A 20908-nucleotide genomic window follows, 5' to 3' on the forward strand; every position below is an offset into this window, starting at 1 on the left:
CGAACAGCAGCCAAACAGAAAGTACGTACCTGTATGATATGTTGTCAGTTTAATCCAGGTAAAAGCATCCCCGTAGAGCAGGGTGGATTTCAACCTCCCGATCATGCTTTTGAAGCCCTCCAGATGGATTATATCCAGAGGGAACGATGTCGAGGATTCAAATATGTTCTCGTAGTTGTTTGTGCTCTTTCCCGTTGGACAGAAGCCTACCCGGTTTCAGATTACACTGCCCCGACTACTGCCAAACAGTTAGTTCGAGAATTCTTCCCACGGTATGGTTTGCCACGTGTTGTCTACTCAGATAACGGCCAGCCATTCTCATCCGAATTAATGAAACACGTTTCACTTTTGTTAGGCTACCAATGGAAATTCCACTGTGTCCGACATCCTGAGGAAGCAGGTCTCGTGGAACGCCATAATCAAACTCTGAAAATTAGATTGTCCAAAATATGTAGAGAAAAAGGTGTCGATTGGATAGTAGCCTTACCAGTTGCGCTCTTTTACATGAGAATGGTAGCACATTCTCGAACAGGGCTATCCCCGTACGAGGTGATCTTCGGTAGACCACCAAATATGTGGGGGACGCCTATACCTCGCAAAATCACTGATGTTGACTGTAATATGCTGACAGATTACCTGGCTTCCTTGATGTCTGCACTACAATCTTGTCGTTCACAGGTAGCTGCAGCTTTTCCCGATAACACTGAGGTGAAGCCCCATGACGTGGTTCCAGGTGACTTGGTTCTGGTACGGAATTTCGACCGGAAGACCCAACTGGAGCCTAGGTGGAAGTCGCCTAAACTCGTTCTACTAACAACAAGGACAGCCGTGAAGATCGAGGGACGTAAAGGGTGGTTGCACTCGAGTCATATCAAAAAATTTTATGGACTACCATCCAGTGTGAACACTCAGCCCTGCATGCCCTCACAGACAGACTCAAAGCTCCCCTTGGTTGAACCAACAAAACACGAACTTTATAAACTGAAATTAAGGTCTAGCAAGTCAGACAATTTGATTGTTTAAGTCCTCTCCAAGGTGAATCGGTTGAATTTGTCTCTGACATGTATCCTCTAGACCGGAATAGAGAAAGAAATCGACAGATGCAACTTAAAAAGCATGCGTATTGTAAATCACTTCGTAGTCACTGCACAGTAACATTATTAATTTTGTTTTTTCTAAGTCTTCTGATCATCATTTCTAGTATATTGCTGCATATGTATTACCCTATTTCTAAACGTGCTTACAATGTTACTGCTGAACATTCTTTTAGTGAATTACCTCCGAATGAGTTGTCCTATAGATTTGCGCTGCGCAACAACACATTCATTAGTATGTTACATCATTCCCATCAGACCAGCAATACTACAAATTGTTGGATATGTGGCCGACTCCCTCCCTATCAGAACTATAAGGGAGTTTTGCCCCTCTTTCCATATCCGTTCACACACAATGGCTCCTGTGGAGCATGGTTTAGTTTGATTAATTCCCTAGATTCAAATTCCGCAGTTTATCAAGACAACTGGGTATGGGGAAACCTGAACCTAGTTTTGCTTAAAGTCTGCTACCCTAACAAGGAGGGACTTCCCAAAAGAACAGGAACTGATCTAGAAAATGAAGTATATGGATTAGGTAATTTTACACTTAACCTCATGATCCTGAACGTTGAATCTGAAACTACACCAATCTTGCCCGCCATGTCAGTATTCCCAGTTAAAGGGGAATTATGTGTAAGAAAGAATGGTTCCATACACATGGGCCATAGTAAATGCACCACTGTAATAAAATTCAGTGATCAAGGCAAATCTACATTTAGAGCTTCCCGTCATTCCTACTTCATATGTGGCCAGACCGCATATGTACGTCTACCTCTAGATTGGGATGGTACCTGTTACATAGCATTCCTTCTGCCACCTGTTTTCCTAGCCCCTCCTGACTATCACAGAAATACCCATTTAGTACACAATAGACAGCAGAGAGATCTCCCGATTGTTGATTACACTGAAACGGCATGGGAGCAATACACAGATTTCAATAAAGGTTTCTTTCCCTATATAGGTACAGTCACTAATAGTAAGCTGATACGTAGATTAACTAGAACCCTTGAAGCAGTAGTGAACGAGACTACTTCCGCCTTAGGCAATTTAACAGAAGAACAGTCTGCTATGCGGATTGTTGTGCTTCAAAATCGTCTTGTCCTTGACGTCATCCTGGCCGATAGGGGCGGAGCTTGTAGGGTCATCGGATCAAGTTGCTGCATTTTCATACCAGAAAATTCGCCGTCAGTATATAAAGCCATAACCCGCCTTCATAAGATTATAAGCCAGATACACCAGAGTCCAGGCACCTGGACTTGGTCCGGTTGGTTCTGGGGCGTGTTGTCCGCCTGGGGATGGAGGATCCTATCCTTCCTAGGTATTGGCTTCCTCATACTATTCAGTTGCTGCTTATGTCTACAATGTGGGCCAGCGATTTGCGGCCTGTGTGCCACATCGTGTATCCCACCTCCAAGTTTTCGTTCAAAATCCCGGAAGAAGAAAGAAGAACAAATGATGCTATATGAACAGATCGATGGATTGATGAAGATCGATATCACCTGAGGGTCCGTAGGGGACAAGGAGGGAATGAGGAAATATGAATTTTGTGATCAGTTATGTCCCCTATCGTAGACCCCAACGGCTCCATGTGCATGCTATAAGTACATGTATGTTCCCTCCAGTTCCAGTTTTGAAGACGCAAATATATGTGCGTCCACCGTCAACATGTCCTCTTTCAGATCCGCCATGAATGGGTCAGATATTCCATTCCTAAGTATGAAAGGCCACCGACTTTATGTGGTTCACTTTCCACATTTTACAGATTCAGGCGAGTAGGCCCTGAATTCTGTCATCAAGCCTTTTCCTGCCTTCTGCCTCTGAAAGCTCCAGTCCGAGCCTGCATCTGTATCCATGAACTTTGTCCTACTCCCTGCGCGGCTAACGGTGCCTGATCCAGCCTGTTGCCTGCCAAAAACTGTATTTCACCTTCAAGATTATCTGCTCCGCTCCTCATCCGATGCATTCCTGTCTAGTAGTTTAGGTAAACATTCTTCCAGCTACCGTGCTAAGGGCCAGGCCTCACTGTCCTCATGCAAGTAATTCATAGCCCCTGTTACCATGGAAGATTCCTGCCCCCTCGCATCTCATGTAGACACTTAGACGCTTGTACACGCACCAACAGTCAGTATAGAATAGATTCTGTCCGAGAGACCTTTCCTTTTGGATAATACAGTTCTTTAAACATAAGATGTTAGATATGATTTGGAATTAGGTTGACATGACCCCCCCAGACTTCTGTCTCCACATGTAGAGCTAAATGTCAAGTTCCCTTTACCCTCTAGTTGCACGTCAATCACACGTCATGCGGCTGCGCGCGCATCTCTGCCAAATATTTCTGCTGACATTGCAGGATTCTCTTATGGATCCACCCACTTGTGACATCATGTATAATGACGTTTTCTAAGTTACGCCTATATGTCCGCCTTTTTTAGTTACGTATGTATATTTTATCTGTATTATCAGCTGTTACGCCTCTTGCATCTGTCTTAATGTAATGCGTTCCATATAAATACCATTACCTGTCAATAATGTATTGCCTTCCTTCCTGAACCCCCATGGTGATGGAATTGGAAGCCTGCAGTTCGAATTGTAATTCCTTTGTAGAGGAATAAAGCCTTTTAGAACCTCTAATACCACGGATTCTGCCTCTTATATTTACTGAGTTATTCTTACTAGACTTTACCGCATAAAAAATAGTACCGGTAATGAAATATTTACCACACTTCTTTAACCACACCTCTGTATGGCTATATGTATGGCTGTCATACTATCTGTAGGGCTACGTAAGAGGGTTTGAAAGTCTATTTATGTGACAGGGTGTGTGAGCCTCTGTATGCATATGTCAAGGGGTATATAGAGTATCTACTTGGGTATGTGAGAGGATGTAAGAGTCTCTATATGGGTATGTGAGAGGCTGTGACAGTCTGTGTATGGGTATGTGAATTGATATAAGGGTGTCTACATGGCTATGTGAGGGGATGTGAGAGTCTCTGTATGGGCATGTGAGATGGTGTGACTAACTGTATGGGTATGTGAATGGGTGTCAGACTATCTGTATGGGTATGTGGATGGGAATAAAGGAGGTCTGAAAGGGTATGTGAGAGGGTGTGACAGTGTATGTATGGGTATGTGAAAGGGTGTGAGACTCTCTCGAAGGGTATATGAGAGAATGGCATAGTCTCTGTATCAGTATGTGAATCGGTATAGCAGTGTCTGTATAAATGTGAATGAGAATAAAGGAGGTCTAAATTACTATGAGACAGTATGCACACATCAGCTTCCTTCTGACTATCTAAATGTATGCATCACTGTACCCTTTGATCTGTTACTATATGCATAGCTATATCATTATGTGAGAAAAGTTGATATATTTAACTAAAACTTGCTCTTACCAAAAGCATCAGTGTGAACCACCTTACCTTAATCTACATATCTGTGTATATGTTACTGCATAACTGTATATATAATAAAATGCCTTAATATGTCACTGTATACATTAGCATTTCACTCCTTGTGCCACATCCCACATTGGTGTATACCTCTGTTTTGTTTTTGCTTCACCAGTTTTTGTTCATAGTTCTGATCAATACACTTGACTTTATTTATATCTTCTACTCACTTTGAACATTCCTTTTACTATTCTCAAACATCCTGGTCACTTTCATCTACCTTACTCACACTCAGTCCTTCTGTATCAACTTTGTTTTATGCTACAGCTTAATACACATACCTGTTTACTGTGATTGTTGGTGAGTATTTTTCTTTCTCAGTATCAGATTGTCAAACTTGTCTCAAGAAAGCACAGAAAAACCGAGCAGAAGAATGGTAAACCACTCTTATTCAAGGCAACCAGTAATGACACCCTATTCAACTTTGCTTTCAAGGTTACAGAGACTGCAAATGAGTAGAAACAGCACTTTTATTTTATATCATTTCCTTGCTAATCATACAGCTCTTATGAATGGTCACATTTCTTAACCCTCTGCTGAACTCCTCTAAAGAGTTTGGGTGGGATGCGCAGATTTACAAAGGGTTCTGAGGGTGACAGTGCGCCTGCCACATGTGTAACCTCGCAGGGAATCCACTGTTCTGCTTGGCAAACTGAGATTTTTTTTGTAAACTATTCCTAAACACTACTGCTAACACACTACTTCCTACAAATCTCTGAATTTAGACCCAAACAAATCTTATTCACTGTTTTTTATAAACAATGTCTCCTCACATTGACATTCTAGCCTGTTCTTCTTCCCTTCCCTCCATACTCATGTACCTCTGTTTCCATGATGAACAACATTCTCTGCTAGCAGTAGGTCAGAAGTTCACAACTGTCTCTACAGTAAGCCTGGGTGGAATTCGCTGAGTTCTGCTACGCGGAACTCCGCGAAGTGAAAAAAAACTCAACCACGCGACGCAGAGCTTCGCAAGCGGCGGAGTGGGTTGGATAAATGCTGTTTGGGGTGATTTTCAGTGCCAGGTGCTTGTCTTTACTGTGCATTCATACCGAATGGCCCCATGCACAGCGCAAGCAGGTGCTGCTTCCTTTCTGCTGCTCAAGTATATTTTTACTCGAGTGTCAGCTTTTTCAACGCGAGCGGACAGTTTCTCAACGCAAGCAGTCCTGAGCATACAAAACCACTCGCAATCAGAAATCTAACCGCCTGCATAGAGAAATCTCACCGGGATGTTGATTTTCCATGCTCGCGCTCGCCAACTTGATGTTGACGATTGCGGACGAGGAAAAATCTCGCCAGGAGGTGGATTTTCCTTGCTCGCGTTCACCAACTTGACGTTGAGGAACGCGAGCGAGGGAAAAAACTCTGTTCCGCTACATGGAGCAGAGTTTTTCAGAACTCCGCAAGCTCCCCGTAATGTGGAGTGTGGAAATCTCCGCAAACTCCATGAACAAAGTGGAGTTCACCACCCAGACTTACTCTACAGCAGCATGATAACTTCCAAGGCACATTTTGCAGGTGTGTTGAGCGTATGCAATTACAAACATGCTCCTCAATCACACATGTTCTTATTTTAAATTTATCACACAACCTAGTTGTCATCACTATCTTACTTACACCATCCAATCAAATGTGGTGTGTTAAACCTTACTTGCTAGAGTAATTTGTTACTGACCTCACTTTGAAAACTGCCTCCTTCAGCTGCAGTCTTCTCCTATGTACTGCTCCTCCACCTATCAGAAGGGTTAGAGTGTGAATTGTGGGTCATAGCATTGTGTTCTGGGTGAGAGAGTTTGCTAGAAACAGAGATGATGACAAGCACCTATGCTTGCCTAACGTGGATACTAATTGGTTTGGCCAGAGAGGGTTAAAGTGGCATCAATTGCTTCCATTGGTTGAAAGCATTATGGAGAACCAACATCCAGACCTCATGATTGTGCACTGTGGTTTCAATGACCTGATCACATTGACTGGGGTAGAACTAGAAATCCTAATGAAGAATACCTTTGAACAATTAATGCAAATTTTGCATCATACTGCTTTGGTGTTTTCTACAATACGCCAGAGGAAAAAATGGAACTGGTCTTCTGAATTCTTTCCTCTGATAGAGAAAGTCAGGAAACATGTTAATAAAACAGTTTCTGCATTCCTATGAGACCATAACTTGGGCTCCGTCTACAGTAATAGCCTGTATTTCAACATGCATGGAATAGAAGGAGAGATGGTGTTCACTTCACAGATGAAGGCAACAGAGCGTTTCTGAACAACTTGAAGCTCTGCATGCACTCGTATATGGAGTTCTCATATAAACATAATGAACACAATGGCTCTTCTAAAAGCTACACTGTATCCCTCACGGTTGTTATTTTTAACTTTAAATCCTCTTTTTAAGTAAATTTATCGACTCAAACCAAAGGCACACATTCAATGCAAAAGAGCACATTTAATATTTCTATTAAAGGGTCCTGAATGCATAGCACAGTGAATATAACAGAGTCTAAATGGGTATCATTTTAGGTGCATAAGTAGGTTTGCCAATGGGTGTATAGTATCTTTATGGTATTTAAATGGGTGTGACAATGTGAAATATAGGTACGTGAATGTATGGGACAGTATCTCAATCAGTATGCTGTAACACGTGTCGCTACATTTTTGGTAACGTTTTAGCTATTTGATCTAGAAACAAGGTTTTTTGTTGTTCAAAACAGCACATTATGCGGCAGATAATGAATTATGTGGCAAATACGGAAAATGTATATTTATGCGAAAATCTGTGCGGCCGAACAGTCACATAATTCCAGTGGCCTCCTCATACCTCTGACTAGGTACAGAAGTGCAAACAGAACAATTGATGGACAGAATGCAGAACAATGTCATACATTCACCCCAGTACAGAGACCTAAACCCATAGTTTTTTTGCTCACCATGCCATTCCAGTTTGGACCCAGCCATATGCAAATCAGTCTTGACCCTGAGCCCAATGGGAACAGTCCAGCCCGAACTGCCATGCCACGTCCTCCCTGGACTTGAAACAAGCATCCTAGGACCGGTTTTGGGGTTTCAACCCTCATCAGCCAGGATGGCTTGAATCCAGTGGCATGGAGAGCATGGGACCCACGTCTGGGCAAACCCGTCCCACTTGGGGGGACAAATGCAAAAAGAACAATTGATGGACAGAATGCAGAACAATGTCATACATTCACCCCAGTACAGAGATCTGGGCCTAAATCCATCATTTTTTTGCTCACCATGCCATTCCAGTTTGAAACCAGCCATATGCAAATCAGTCCTGACCCTGTGACCAATTGGAACAGTTCGGGCTGGACTGTTCCCATGAGGTACAGGGTCAAGACTGATTTGCATATGGCCATGTCTAAACTGGGGTGGTGTAGTGGGCAAAAGAACGATGGATTTAACCCAGATCTCTTGACTGGGGGAGAATGTCTGCATTGTCAGCATTCCGTCCATCATTTGTTTGTTGTAACGCTTTTCGCCCTAAGTGGGATGGGTATTCCCAGACGTGGGACCCGTGCTCACTACGCCACTGGAGTCAAGCTATCCTGGCTGATGACGGCTGATAGCCAGAAACCGGTCCTAGGATGCTTGATTCCGGTCCAGGGAAGACATGGCTTGGCAGTTCGGCCTGGACTGTTCCCATGAGGTACAGGGTCAAGACTGATTTGCATATGGCCATGTCTAAACTGGGGTGGTGTAGTGGGCAAAAGAACGATGGATTTAACCCAGATCTCTTGACTGGGGGAGAATGTCTGCATTGTCAGCATTCCGTCCATCATTTGTTTGTTGTACCAATTGGAACAGTCCAGCCCGAACTGGCAGGCCAGGTCCTCCCTAGACTGGAAACAAGCATCCTAGGACCGGTTTCAGGGTTTCACCCCTCATCAGCCAGGATAGCTTGACTCCAGTGGCATGGAGAGCACGGGACCCACGTCTGGGCATACCCGTCCCACTCGGGGTGACAAATGCAAAAAGAACAACTGATGGACAGAATGCAGAACAATGTCATACATTCACCCCAGTAGAGAGATTTTGGCATAAATCCATTATTTTTTTTGCACCCCATGCCATTCCAGTTTAAACCCAGCCATATGCAAATTAGTCTTGACCCTTTGCCCAATGGGAACAGCCCAGCCCGAACTGCCAGGCCAGGTCCTCCCTGGACTGGAAACATGCATCCTAGGATCGGTTTGGGGGTTTCAACCCTCATCAGCCAGGATAGATTGACTCCAGTGGCAAGGAGAGCACAGGACCCACATCTGGGCATACCCGTCCCACTCGGGGTGACAAATGCAAAAAGAACAATTGCTGGACAGAATGCAGAACAATGTCATACATTCACCCCAGTACAGAGATCTGGGCCTAAATCCATTGTTTTTTTGCTCACCGTACCATTCCAGTTTGAACCCAGCCGTATGCAAATCAGTCTTGACCCTGTGCCCAATGGGAACAGTCCAGCCCGAACTGGCAGGCCAGGTCCTCCCTGGACTGGAAACAAGCCTCCTAGGACCGGCTTCGGGGTTTCACCCCTCATCAGCCAGGATAGCTTGACTCTAGTGGCATGGAGAGCACTGGACCTGGGCATACCAGTCCCACTTGGGGTGACAAATGCAAAAATCACAATTGATGGACAGAATGCAGAACAATGTCATACATTCACCCCAGTACAGAGATCTGGGCCTAAATCCATAGTTTTTTTGCTCACCATGCCATTCCAGTTTGAACCCAGCCATATTCAAATCAGTCTTGACCCTGTGCCGAATGGGAACAGCCCAGCCCGAACTGCCAGGGCAGGTCCTCCCTGGACTGGAAACAAGCATCCTACGACCGGTTTCGGTGTTTCACCCCTCATCAGCCAGGATAGCTTGACTTCAGTGGCATGGAGAGCACGAGACCCACGTCTGGGCATACCCGACCTACTCGGGGTGACAAATACAAAAAGAACAATTGATGGACAGAATGCAGAACAATGTCATACATTCAACCCTCTATGGTTGCTTCTTTTTTGTGTCTCATTGAGTTTATTGTTTAGCTTCTATGGAGACGAGGAAGACTAAACCTGAGGTTACGACTCCCCCACACAGACTACCATTCCACATAAATATGCTCCATAACACATAATCCCACTACACATAATTCCTATACACTAAATCTCACATACTTTCTATCCACATAATTTCATTGCACAACATACCACATAATTCCACTACACACAAGGTACATTCATTCCAAAAAACATTGGTAAAAATCTTTCACATTTACAACGCCAATAGCTCTAACTCTCTCAAAGGCGAGACCTATTGCATTGCAAATGCTTGTTTAACTACTAGTCGCGTTTGCAGAGTGGTGGAGAAAAGAATCTGGGCCCACAACCAGCTCTCAGGAATTCTACTGCTTAGGAATTACAGGAGGTACCAGGAGGGCTTTTTGGCCCCCAAAGTCCCTCAGGAGCTAAGTGGACTTCAGGAGGTGCATTTCAAGAGTGGTGGAGAAAGGGGTGCGTGGCCGCCGATGACCTCTTAGCTATCCCTCTGTGTGGAACTTACTGAACTTACTGGAGGTAACAGGATGGGTTTTTGGCCCCCAAGGACGGGGCCAACTACCCCTCCTATTACCTCCAGTAAGTCCCACACAGCAGGATTGCTACGTTCTGATAGCAGACGTGCTCTTGGATGGGGATTGAAGTCCCCTTCGGTGCTGGGGGCCCTTAGGGGCCACCTAGCCTAACTGTTACCTCCAGTAAGCCCCACAAAGTGGGATTGCTGAGAGGTGGTCGCAGGCCATGCCCCCTTTCTCCACCACTCTACAAACGTGCCTCCTGACATGCTCTTGGATGGGGGATGAAGTCCTCTTGCCTCTTGAAGGTCCCTGGGGGCCAACTAGCCCTCCTGGTACCTCCAGTAAGCCCCACACAGCTGGATTGCTGAGAGGTGGTCAGAGGCCACCCCCCTTTTACACAACTCTGGAAATGCACCTCCTGGCACACTGCTGCTTGGGGGATGAAGTCCACTTTAGTCCTGAAGTCCTCAGCACAAAAGGGGACCTCATAGCCCCACCAGCAGTGCGCCAAGAGGCACGTTTGGAGAGGGGTGTTAAAAGGGCCGTGGCCTGCGACCACCTCTCACCAATCCCACTGTGTGGAGCTTACTGGAGGTAACAGGTGGTCTAGTTGACCACTAAGGATCCTCAGCATTGAAGGGGACTTCATCCCCCAACCCAGAGTCGTGCAGGGAGCGGGTGGGGCCTCTGGCGAGTTGCCGGCTTCTCTTTTTTTGCTCTGTTAATACTTTTTGGGTCCTGGGTAACCCATCCCCCATGGCCTGACCCATTGCTTTTTAAAAGGAAGGGGGCATGCGGCCCCCCTCCTGAGGGAGATTTCAGCCCTGGAGACCCCATCCCCTGGGACCCACCCATTTAAAAAAAAGTTTTTTTAAAGAAGGGGAGGCTGAGTGGCCCCCCTTCCCTGGGCCAGTTTTGCCCAGGGATACCATCCCTAGGGGCCTGCCCTGCCTTTTAAAAAAAAGAAAATTGAGAGAGGGCCCCCTCCCAAGGCCAATTTTAGACCCCGGGGACCCAATGCCCCCTGGGCCCAGACTTATGTAAATTTCCGTCCCCGGGGACCCCATCCCTTGGGGATTACCTCCTTGTTGGGGACCACGGGGAGAGCCCCAAGTTCCCTGATGGCCCCTTGCCTCCTGCGGGAGCCGGCATTGCTAACATGCAGCTCTTTCTGCTCAAAAGCAATTCTGCTTCGGTTCATGGAAGCGAGTGCATCTTTTCTGCTCTCACTTCCATGAAGCGAAGTAGAGTTTGCTATGGCTTGGCGGGAGCAGTGGGCACCCAGGGACATTGCTGGAGTTGGCCCTGGGAGGTGGAGGTCCCCAGGGCCAGGAAGTGCTCCTGGAGGGGGGCCTCCCATCATGTTTAAAGCCCCAGGGAGGTGGTGGTCCCCGGGGCCAGGGGCCCGCAACGGACCCCACATTTTAATGAGTTTATGCCCCGTGGTGGTCCCCAGAGCAGTGTGGGGGGCTCAAGCCCCCCACACTACATTTTATTACAGTTAGCACCGGGGAGTTGGCGATCCCCGGGGCAGCGTGGGGGTGGGCAGGAGCCCCCCATGCTTTTTATTATAGGATAAAGCCCAGGGGAGGTGGCGGTCCACAGGGCTGTGTGGAGGGCAGGAGCTCCCCCACACCTTTTGTTATAAATAAAAAAGCCCCAGGGAGGTGGCAGTCCCCGGGGCTGCAGGTGGGCGCATGTCCCCCACATTCATTCATAACTATCGCCCAGAGGAGGTGGCAATCCCCCACATCACAATCACAATTAAGCTTTGCCCCCAGGACCTGGTCCACCCATAGGCTTGAATGAAACAAAGCGCAAGAGCCCGCGCTTCATTTAAAAAAATATATAATTCTGCCGGATTAGCGCACCCAGTGCGCACCTGACAAAATGTTTAAAAAAATGCTTTGTTTGGCCCAGGGGGTCCCACAATGTGGTGTCCCCCTGAGCAGGCCTAGGGGGTCGGGGTGTTTCTACCCTTCCCCCTTTTCTTGTTTTTTAATGTTTTTTCTTGTGACTCGGTTCAACTGAGTCACAAGATGGCTGCCAACAATTCCTGGTTTGAAGTGTTGGCAGCCAATCAGATCTCAGGCTCAAGATTGGGAGGGTTTGCGGATCCTTTGCCTCCCTAGATATACCATTTGCAATTTCTTTAAATTTCTCAGGAACTACTGAACTGATTTACACCATTTAACAAAAAGAACGCTTTCTCAACCAAGTGCTACCTTTTTGTCAAATTTGGTGTAAATTTGTTCAGCAGTTCCGGTCCTCCCCCTTTTTTCTTGGCTCCTGCTTGATGAATCACCCCGAAAACTTCAACACACTAGTTATGAAAATTTCACTAAGATTCGTCAAATGACGCCTAAGATTTTAGCAAATCAAAAAATGCTTTTCATAGGGAAACTAGGTCCTAACTATACCTACCGCCTGGCGACCATCAATAGGTAATATATATATGTGAGTGTGTGTGCATATATTACCTATTATAGTTAGGACCTATTATCCATAGGAAATCCCCAACATTCTATTTGAAATAACTTTGGCGCCGGTTGACGAATCTTTGGGAAATTTTCAAAACTGGTGGGGCGCTCCGGTCCGCTCCTATCCTGAAAGTCTCAGGGTGATTCGTCAAGCAGGGGGCTGAGAAAAAATGGGGGTCCCAAAACGTGTTTTCCCCATTCAATTTTCCACAGGAACCTTTAATCGCAGCTACAGCCCGAACTGCTGAACGGAATTACACAAAAATTTGGCAAAAAGGTAGCCCTTGGTTCAGAGTCGTGCCTTTTGGTTAAAAAGTGTAAATCCGTCAGTAGTTCCTGAGAAAATCAAAAGTAAAATCACATATTTATCTGGGCGGAGCCTAACCACACATCTCATCATGAGATCTGATTGGCTGTCAGCACTTCATCCAAGAAGTGTTGGCAGCCATCTTGGGACCAATATACATGATAGCACCTCATTAAAAAAGCATTGCAGTTAATAGAAGGTTTTAAGACTTTAGTTACAATAGAAATCATTTGTTGATGGTACCATACTCATTTTAGGAATTGTGGTGTGTTCTAAGGTGATTTTACCATGTGAAAAAGCCTTCTGCTGGAATATCATGAATCATGTTTGAGAGAAAACTATTTTCTCATGCTTTTCCCACAGAGGTTTGGAAGGTGATCTATAAGCTAAAATGAGAGCATATTTTCTGTAAATTCACATTATCTTTCTCAGCCATGTGAGAATGAAGTCTGACATTCTCAGTAAAACATGTACATCCAACAAGGGCGGAGACTGTCAGTTGATTCCTTTGTGTTCTACTGCAGCTTCCCAGAGTGTTCTAAAGAACAACTAGAGCGCTAACCGTCCTACTTATGACAAACGTATCGCACACCTGAAGCTATCTTGATTGGAATAAAGTGGTAACTCTTAAAACATTTAATTTAAAAAGGAACAAAATGAGGGGGTTCATTTTGCCATAGAAAGTATGATTAGTGCTGCAGAAAGAAAAATTAGGGCACATTTTGAGTGACTTCTCAAATCCTCTTCGATTTCATTAACAAATTCTGACATGCAAACTGAAACATGCACTTTCAATACCAGCAGCAGAGTTCCCTGGTGAGCAGTAGCTTTACTACAGTGATCTAATGAGCAACTAGAGTGCTAATATTCTGAATTTATGGCAAATGTGTGACACATCTGAATGCCTTCTTGATGGAAGTAAAAACTGAAAGTATTTCCTACTGAGGAGACTGTAGTAAATGAGGAAATTAAGAAACTTCATAACAAATAAGTCTCCCAAGATGGCCACCAGAGAAAAAAGAGCCCAAATGTAGCACAAATATCACCCAGATGTAGCCCAAGTATAGCCCAATGACAGAATGTCCCAGAGTGTTCTTAAGAACAACTAGAGCGCTTACTGTCTTACTTATGACAAAAGTATGGCACACCTGAAGCCATCTTGATTGAAATAAACTGGCAACACTTAAAACATGTAATTTAAAAAGGAACACAATGAGGTGGTTCATTTTGCCATAGAAATTATGATTAGTGCTGAAGAAAGAAAAATTAGGGCACATTTTGAGTGACTTCTCAAATCCTCTTCTATTTCATTAAAAAACTTCTGACATGTACACTGAAACATGCACTTTTAATACCAGCAGCAGACTTCTGTGGTGAGCAGTAGCTTTACTACAGTGATCTAATGAGCAACTAGAGTGCTAACATTCAGAATTTATGGCAAATGTGTGACATATCTGAATACCTTCTTGATGGAATCAAAGTAAAAAACTGAAACCATTTCCTACTGAGGAGACTGCAGTAAATGAGGAAATTAGGAAACTTCATAACAAATAAATCTCCCAAGGTGGCCACCAGAGACAAAAGAGCCCAAATGCAGCGCAAATATCACCCAGATGTAGCCCACATGTAGCCCAATGACAGAAGTGTGCAAAACACTTTGTATTTTGCGTGTTTTTGCAGTTTTATATAGTTCAGACTTGTCAGGTATTGGAGTGCTTTACATGAGCATTGGTTACATCACAGAAGAACAAATTCATTTTGGCTGAAGACATAGGCAGATTAAGTGATTTGACCAGAATCACAGAATATCGAGCTGAAGCAGAAACTCCAACCTCGTTCCCCAGTTGCAAAGTCTGCAGCTCTGTAAGTAACACCACATCCTCTCCCCTAAGTGCAACATTTAATCAAATGGTCAACTGGATAAAAAAACATAAAGATAATAAATAATTTAAAAGTGCTTTGTCGCTATTTGAAAACTCAGAAAATATGTCCTCATTTTAGTTTTTTAGAGCACTAACCATAATTTTGATGCAAATAAGACCCTCTCATATATGTAACTTCTAAAGGAAATGCTCTAGGTATTACAGTTTTGATTACATCAAGATGACGTCAGGCGTTCCACACTTCTGTAATAAATATAGAATGTTAGCAATCTAGTTGTTCATTAGGATACTGTTAAGAGGCAGAGGCAAGGGGCACGGACTCTGAAAATTGAAGGCAGGTAGGAGGGTGCAGAGGCAACAATTTGACCACATTGGGCAGGCAGGAAGGGCAGTGGCAGCACAACAGACTATGGAGGGCAGTGGAAGGGGGGCAGGAGCAACAAACCAACAATACAGGACTGGCAAGAGAGGCTGTGGCAATATAATAGACCATTGTGGGCAGAAGGAAGAGGCAGTGGTAGTATAACCATACAAGCCAACAGACCCGATTCAGCCAGGACAAATCCAATGTTTTTAAGCTCAAATGGGCTTTATTTGATCTGTCTCCTGTCTACAATCTCCTCTTTTTCTCAAAGGGGAAAACCAATACCCCGTTTTTTTTTCAAAATCTCCCTCTTACCAAGTTCAAATTTTTTGCAAGTATGGTACATTGGATCATGGAAGGCAGGAGGAATTGGGGTAGAGACATGGACTCGGATAACAGAGGACAGGAGGGACATGGATAGGTGTACCACACTGACCCTACAGGACAGGCATCAGGGTTTGCAGCAGCACAATACACCACACAGGGCATGCAGGACGGGAGTGCAGCACAACAATCCATAGAAAGCAATAGGGAGGGGATAGGACCATGCACATGGACAACAGAGAACAGAGGGGAAAGAGGCAATAGTAGCTAGCTGACCATAATGTACAGACAGGAGAGAAAGCTGCAGCATAACAATGCAGACCATAAAGGGCAGGAGGGATGTATCAGGGGCATTACAATGGAACATACAAGCCAGGAGGGAGGGAATAGGGGTCTGCACATGGAAACAGAGGGCTGGGGGCAAGGGGACAGGGCAGGAGCAGCAAGATGACCATGGAGTTCAGGCAGGATGGGCACTAGAAGCAAGACACACCATGGAGAGCAACAGTGAGACTATGATGGCATAAACACAGACCATGGAGGGAAGGTGGGAGGGGGTCAGGGGCAGCTAGCTGACCACACAGGGAAGGTGGAAGGGGCCGTGGCCGCACAGAAGACCATGCATGGCAAGTGGGAGGGTTAGTGGCAGCACAATGGCTATGATGGGCAAGAAGGAGGGTGCAGGGGCATGCACAAAGGACCATGGAGGATAAAAGGGAGGGTCAGGACCTGGGCACAGACAAGAGAGTTCAGGGGAAGGGGCATCACAACAGACCACGGGGGCAGGCAGTAGGAGCAGTTGCAGCACAACAGACCAGGGAGGGCAGAAGGGTGTGGCAGTAAAATGGACCATGGAGGACAGGAGGAAGGGGGATAGGGGCATGGAATGTGGACAGGCAGGGTGGAGGTGGCAGGGACAGGTTACAGTCATCTGACAATGCTAGGCAGGTGGGAGGGGAGTGGCAGCTCAACAGTACACTCAGAGTAGATAGGAGTGGCAGGTCCATGGAACATGGTGGGCAAAAAGGATGGAGCAGGGGCATGCACAAAGACATCGGAGGGCAGGGGGAAGGAGAATAGGGGCAGCAAGTTAAGCACAGAGGCTAAGCAGGAGGTCAATGATGGGGCATAGAATTGGGCAATGGAGGGCAGGAGGAGTGGACTGGTACATCATGCTAAATGGAGGGCAATGGCAGCACATCAGACCATGCATGGCAGGAGGGAGGAGGCTAGTCCATGGATTCAAACAACAGAGGATAGGGAGGAGGTGGATGGGGCAGCAAGCTAGCTGTTCAGAGAAGGCAAGGAACTTTATTGTATTTAAAATGTGTGTCTGTGTTTTCTCTGTTTTGCCCGTTTTTTGTCATCTATTTTTGCCTGTTTGTATTTTAAAGTGTGCGCTCTCCTTCCTTGTTGCCCGCCTACCGCGCCACCCCCCGCCCTCCCTTCCCGCCACCGCCGCTTGTCCCCGCCCCTTTTTCTTCTGTATCCCTCCCCGCTCCCGCCTCCCAGCTGCCCCGCCCACCCGCGCACTTCGCCTTATATGGCGACCGTGCGAACGCGCAGCGGTCACGCGCAGCGGGCGCGCCGATTGTGCGCCGAAGGCGCGCCAAAGGTAAGCCCGTCTGCGCCCGTCCGCGACCGGACCGCGACCAGCGCCAGGACCCCTGGCCCCCGAGGAGCCCGACCGACCCGCCTGACGTACTCCGCCGCCACCCTCATCGCACTCAACACCGGCCGACTCCCAGAATGCCATCAAGCCACACCACGACACACCCACGGACCTTTCAGCTGCCACGCCTGCAAGTTCACCTGCATCCGGACCAGCCTCGCACCAGCACCCGCAAAGTCGAACTCCAGCAGCTACCACCTCAAGTGCATCCTGCTCAACACCCGCTCCGTCCACAGACACGCCATCGAACTCTGGAACCTCCTAGACGCCACAGCCCCTGACGTTGCCTTCCTCACGGAGACCTGGATGAACGCCTCTTCAGCTCCCGACATCGCCATCGCCATCCCAGAGGGCTACAAGATCATCCGGAGGGACCGCAACGCCAACCAGATGGGAGGAGGCATCGCCATCATCCACAGGAACACCATCCGTCTCACGACCAGCACCGACAACACCCTGACCAACGCCGAACACCTGCACTTCCAGATCCACACCAACCCGAACACCACCCTCAGAGGCACCCTGATCTACCGACCCCCTGGACCACGCACGCAATTCAGCGAGGACATCGCCGACTTCGTCAGCCCGCATGCCCTCCCCTCCGCCGACTACATCCTCCTGGGGGACCTGAACTTCCACCTGGAGAACAACAACGACCACAACACCAGCACCCTGCTCGACAACCTCGCCAACCTGGGACTCAAGCAACTGGTGTCCACCCCCACCCACCTCGCCGGACACACACTCGACGCCGTCTTCTCATCCAGCACAGACATAGACTTCAGCCACGCCACAGAGCTTCAATGGACGGACCACAGCTGCGTCCACTTCACCTTCAAGAGAACGACGACCCACCAACACCAGCAACACACCGCCCGCAGAAGCTGGAACAAGATCACAGCAGACCAGCTCGCCACCTCCCTGAGCCAACACCCTCCTGCCAGCTCAGCGAACCCCAGCCAGGCCGCCGACAACCTCACGAAGTGGATCACCACCTGCGCGGACGAGCTCGCCCCGCTGAGGACCCCGCCCAGCAGACCCACCAGCAAGAAGGCCCCATGGTTCACCGACGAACTCAAGAGCTCCAAGAAGAACTGCCGAGCCCTCGAGAAAGCCTGGAAAAAGGACCCGACACCGGACAACAGGACCTCCTACAAACTGGCCACCCGGAAACACCACCAGCTGATCCGCGCCGCCAAGAGAACAGCATTCAAGGACCGGTTGGACAACAACGCACACAACAGCAAGGAACTCTTCAACATCGTGAAAGAGCTTTCCAACCCCAGAGCAGGAAACAACGACATCACCCCATCACAAGACCTCTGCAACTCCCTCGCCTCATACTTCCACAACAAGATCACGGACATACACAGCAGTTTCAACAACCAACCAACGCACACCACGACCGACCTGCCACCCCCCCCCACCACCACCCTCCACGCCTGGACCCCGATCAGCACAGAAGACACCATCCGCACGATGAACTCCATCCACTCCGGATCACCAACCGACCCCTGCCCTCACCACGTCTTCAACAAGGCCGACGCTGCCATCGCACCCCACCTGCGAGACATCATCAACACATCCTTCGACACCGCCATCTTCCCCGAAAGCTGGAAACACGCCGAACTCAGCGCTCTACTCAAAAAACCAACAGCGGACCCCACCGACCTCAAGAATTACCGCCCCATCTCGCTTCTACCGTTTCCAGCCAAAGTCATCGAGAAGACCGTCAACAAGCAGATGGCCGCCTTCCTCGAGACGAACGGATCCCTCGACCCCTCACAGTCCGGCTTCCGAGCCAAACACAGCACCGAGACCGCCCTCATCGCCGCCACCGATGACATCCGAGCCCTGATGGACAAGGGAGAAACAGCGGCCCTCATCCTCCTAGACCTCTCCGCGGCATTCGACACGGTCTGCCACCGCACCCTAACACGGCGCCTCAGCAACATCGGCATCCAGGACAAGGCACTGGAATGGATCATCTCCTTCCTCGACGGAAGAACACAGCGAGTCCGCCTACCACCGCACAAGTCAGAGGCCTCCGAAGTCATCTGCGGCGTCCCCCAAGGATCATCACTGAGCCCCACCCTCTTCAACGTCTACATGAGCCCCCTCGCGGCCATCGTACGCAAACACCACCTCAGCATCATCTCCTACGCCGACGACACCCAGCTGATCCTCTCCCTGACCAACAACCCCGCCGCCGCCAGAGCCAACCTGCACGAAGGGATGAAAGAGGTAGCCGAGTGGATGACGACCAGCCGCCTGAAACTGAACTCGGACAAGACGGAGGTCCTCATCCTGGGCTCTTCACCCTCCGCCTGGGACGACTCCTGGTGGCCTCCCGCCCTGGGCACCGCGCCCAAACCGACAGACCATGCACGAAACCTGGGCTTCATCCTGGACTCCTCCCTCTCCATGACCAGGCAAGTCAACAGCGTCTCCTCGGCGTGCTTCAACATCCTACGCATGCTACGAAAGATCTTTTGGTGGATCCCCTCAGAGACCAGGAAGACCGTCACCCAGGCCCTCGTCACCAGCCGACTGGACTACGGCAACGCCCTCTACGCCGGGACCACCGCCAAGCTCCAGAAGAGACTCCAGCGGATCCAAAACGCCTCAGCCAGACTCATCCTCGACATCCCACGATCCAGCCACATCTTTGGTCATCTGAGAGACCTTCACTGGCTCCCCATCAACAAGAGAATCACCTTCCGCCTCCTCACCCACGCACACAAAGCCCTACACGACCAAGGCCCGAGCTACCTCAACAGCCGAGTCAACTTCTACGCTCCCAAACGCCACCTCCGATCAGCCAACCACGCCCTCGCCGCCGTCCCCCGCATCCGAAGAGCGACTACAGGAGGAAGGTCCTTCTCCTACCTGGCCGCCAAGACCTGGAACTCCCTCCCGTCCGACCTGCGCCTGACCCAAGACCACCTCTCCTTCAGGAAGAAGCTGAAGACCTGGCTGTTCGAGCAGTAGCGGCACCCCCCCTCCCCAGCGCCCTGAGACCCTACGGGTACGTAGCGCGCTTTATAAGTGTCACTGATTGATTGATTGATTGCGAACTACTTAAAATATGAACAAGTATGCAGTATAATCTCACTTTTATTCAGGAAGAAGAGGACGTTTGTGACTGTGACTCCGGGCTCACTTGGCAGAAACACCCCCTGACCCTCCACCCCCCATCGCAAAATGTAATGCCAGTTACAAGGGTAGGTGAACGCAGTGTTATATAGAATATAGTCCTGAGAGCACGATTGAAAATTAAAAGTAGATATAGTGTATGGTATAAACTATGCACCAAAAAGTGTGATATAAGATGAACCGGGGCGTGATATATAATATGCAATACATTGTGCGCAATGACAGATTCATTGGAGAGCGCGAGATAGCACAAGCACTAGCGCGTGCTATGCGATATGCATCTTGGAGTGTAATATGCACAGGGCAGTGTTGTGTAACCTAACTAGTCTCTAAAGTTGTATTATAAAATATGTGCTGGGAAGTGTAACGTTGCATATGCACTGTGACAAAGATATGGATCCCAGATTGTAATATGCATGGCATAGTGCTGTGTGTTATAACATAGGCATCGAGGAAGGCACGTTAGATGGGGCAATATAACCCGTGCGAAGGCAAGTGTGGCTTGACATATTCACGGGGTGGTGTTACAGTGCACATGGGCTAGAGAGTGTCATAACATACGTACTAGCTGGTGGAATACAACACAGAGGTGTGTGGCACTC

Source organism: Triturus cristatus, chromosome 2_1, assembly GCF_964204655.1.
Source record: "Triturus cristatus chromosome 2_1, aTriCri1.1, whole genome shotgun sequence".
In the NCBI taxonomy this organism is placed as follows: domain Eukaryota; kingdom Metazoa; phylum Chordata; class Amphibia; order Caudata; family Salamandridae; genus Triturus; species Triturus cristatus.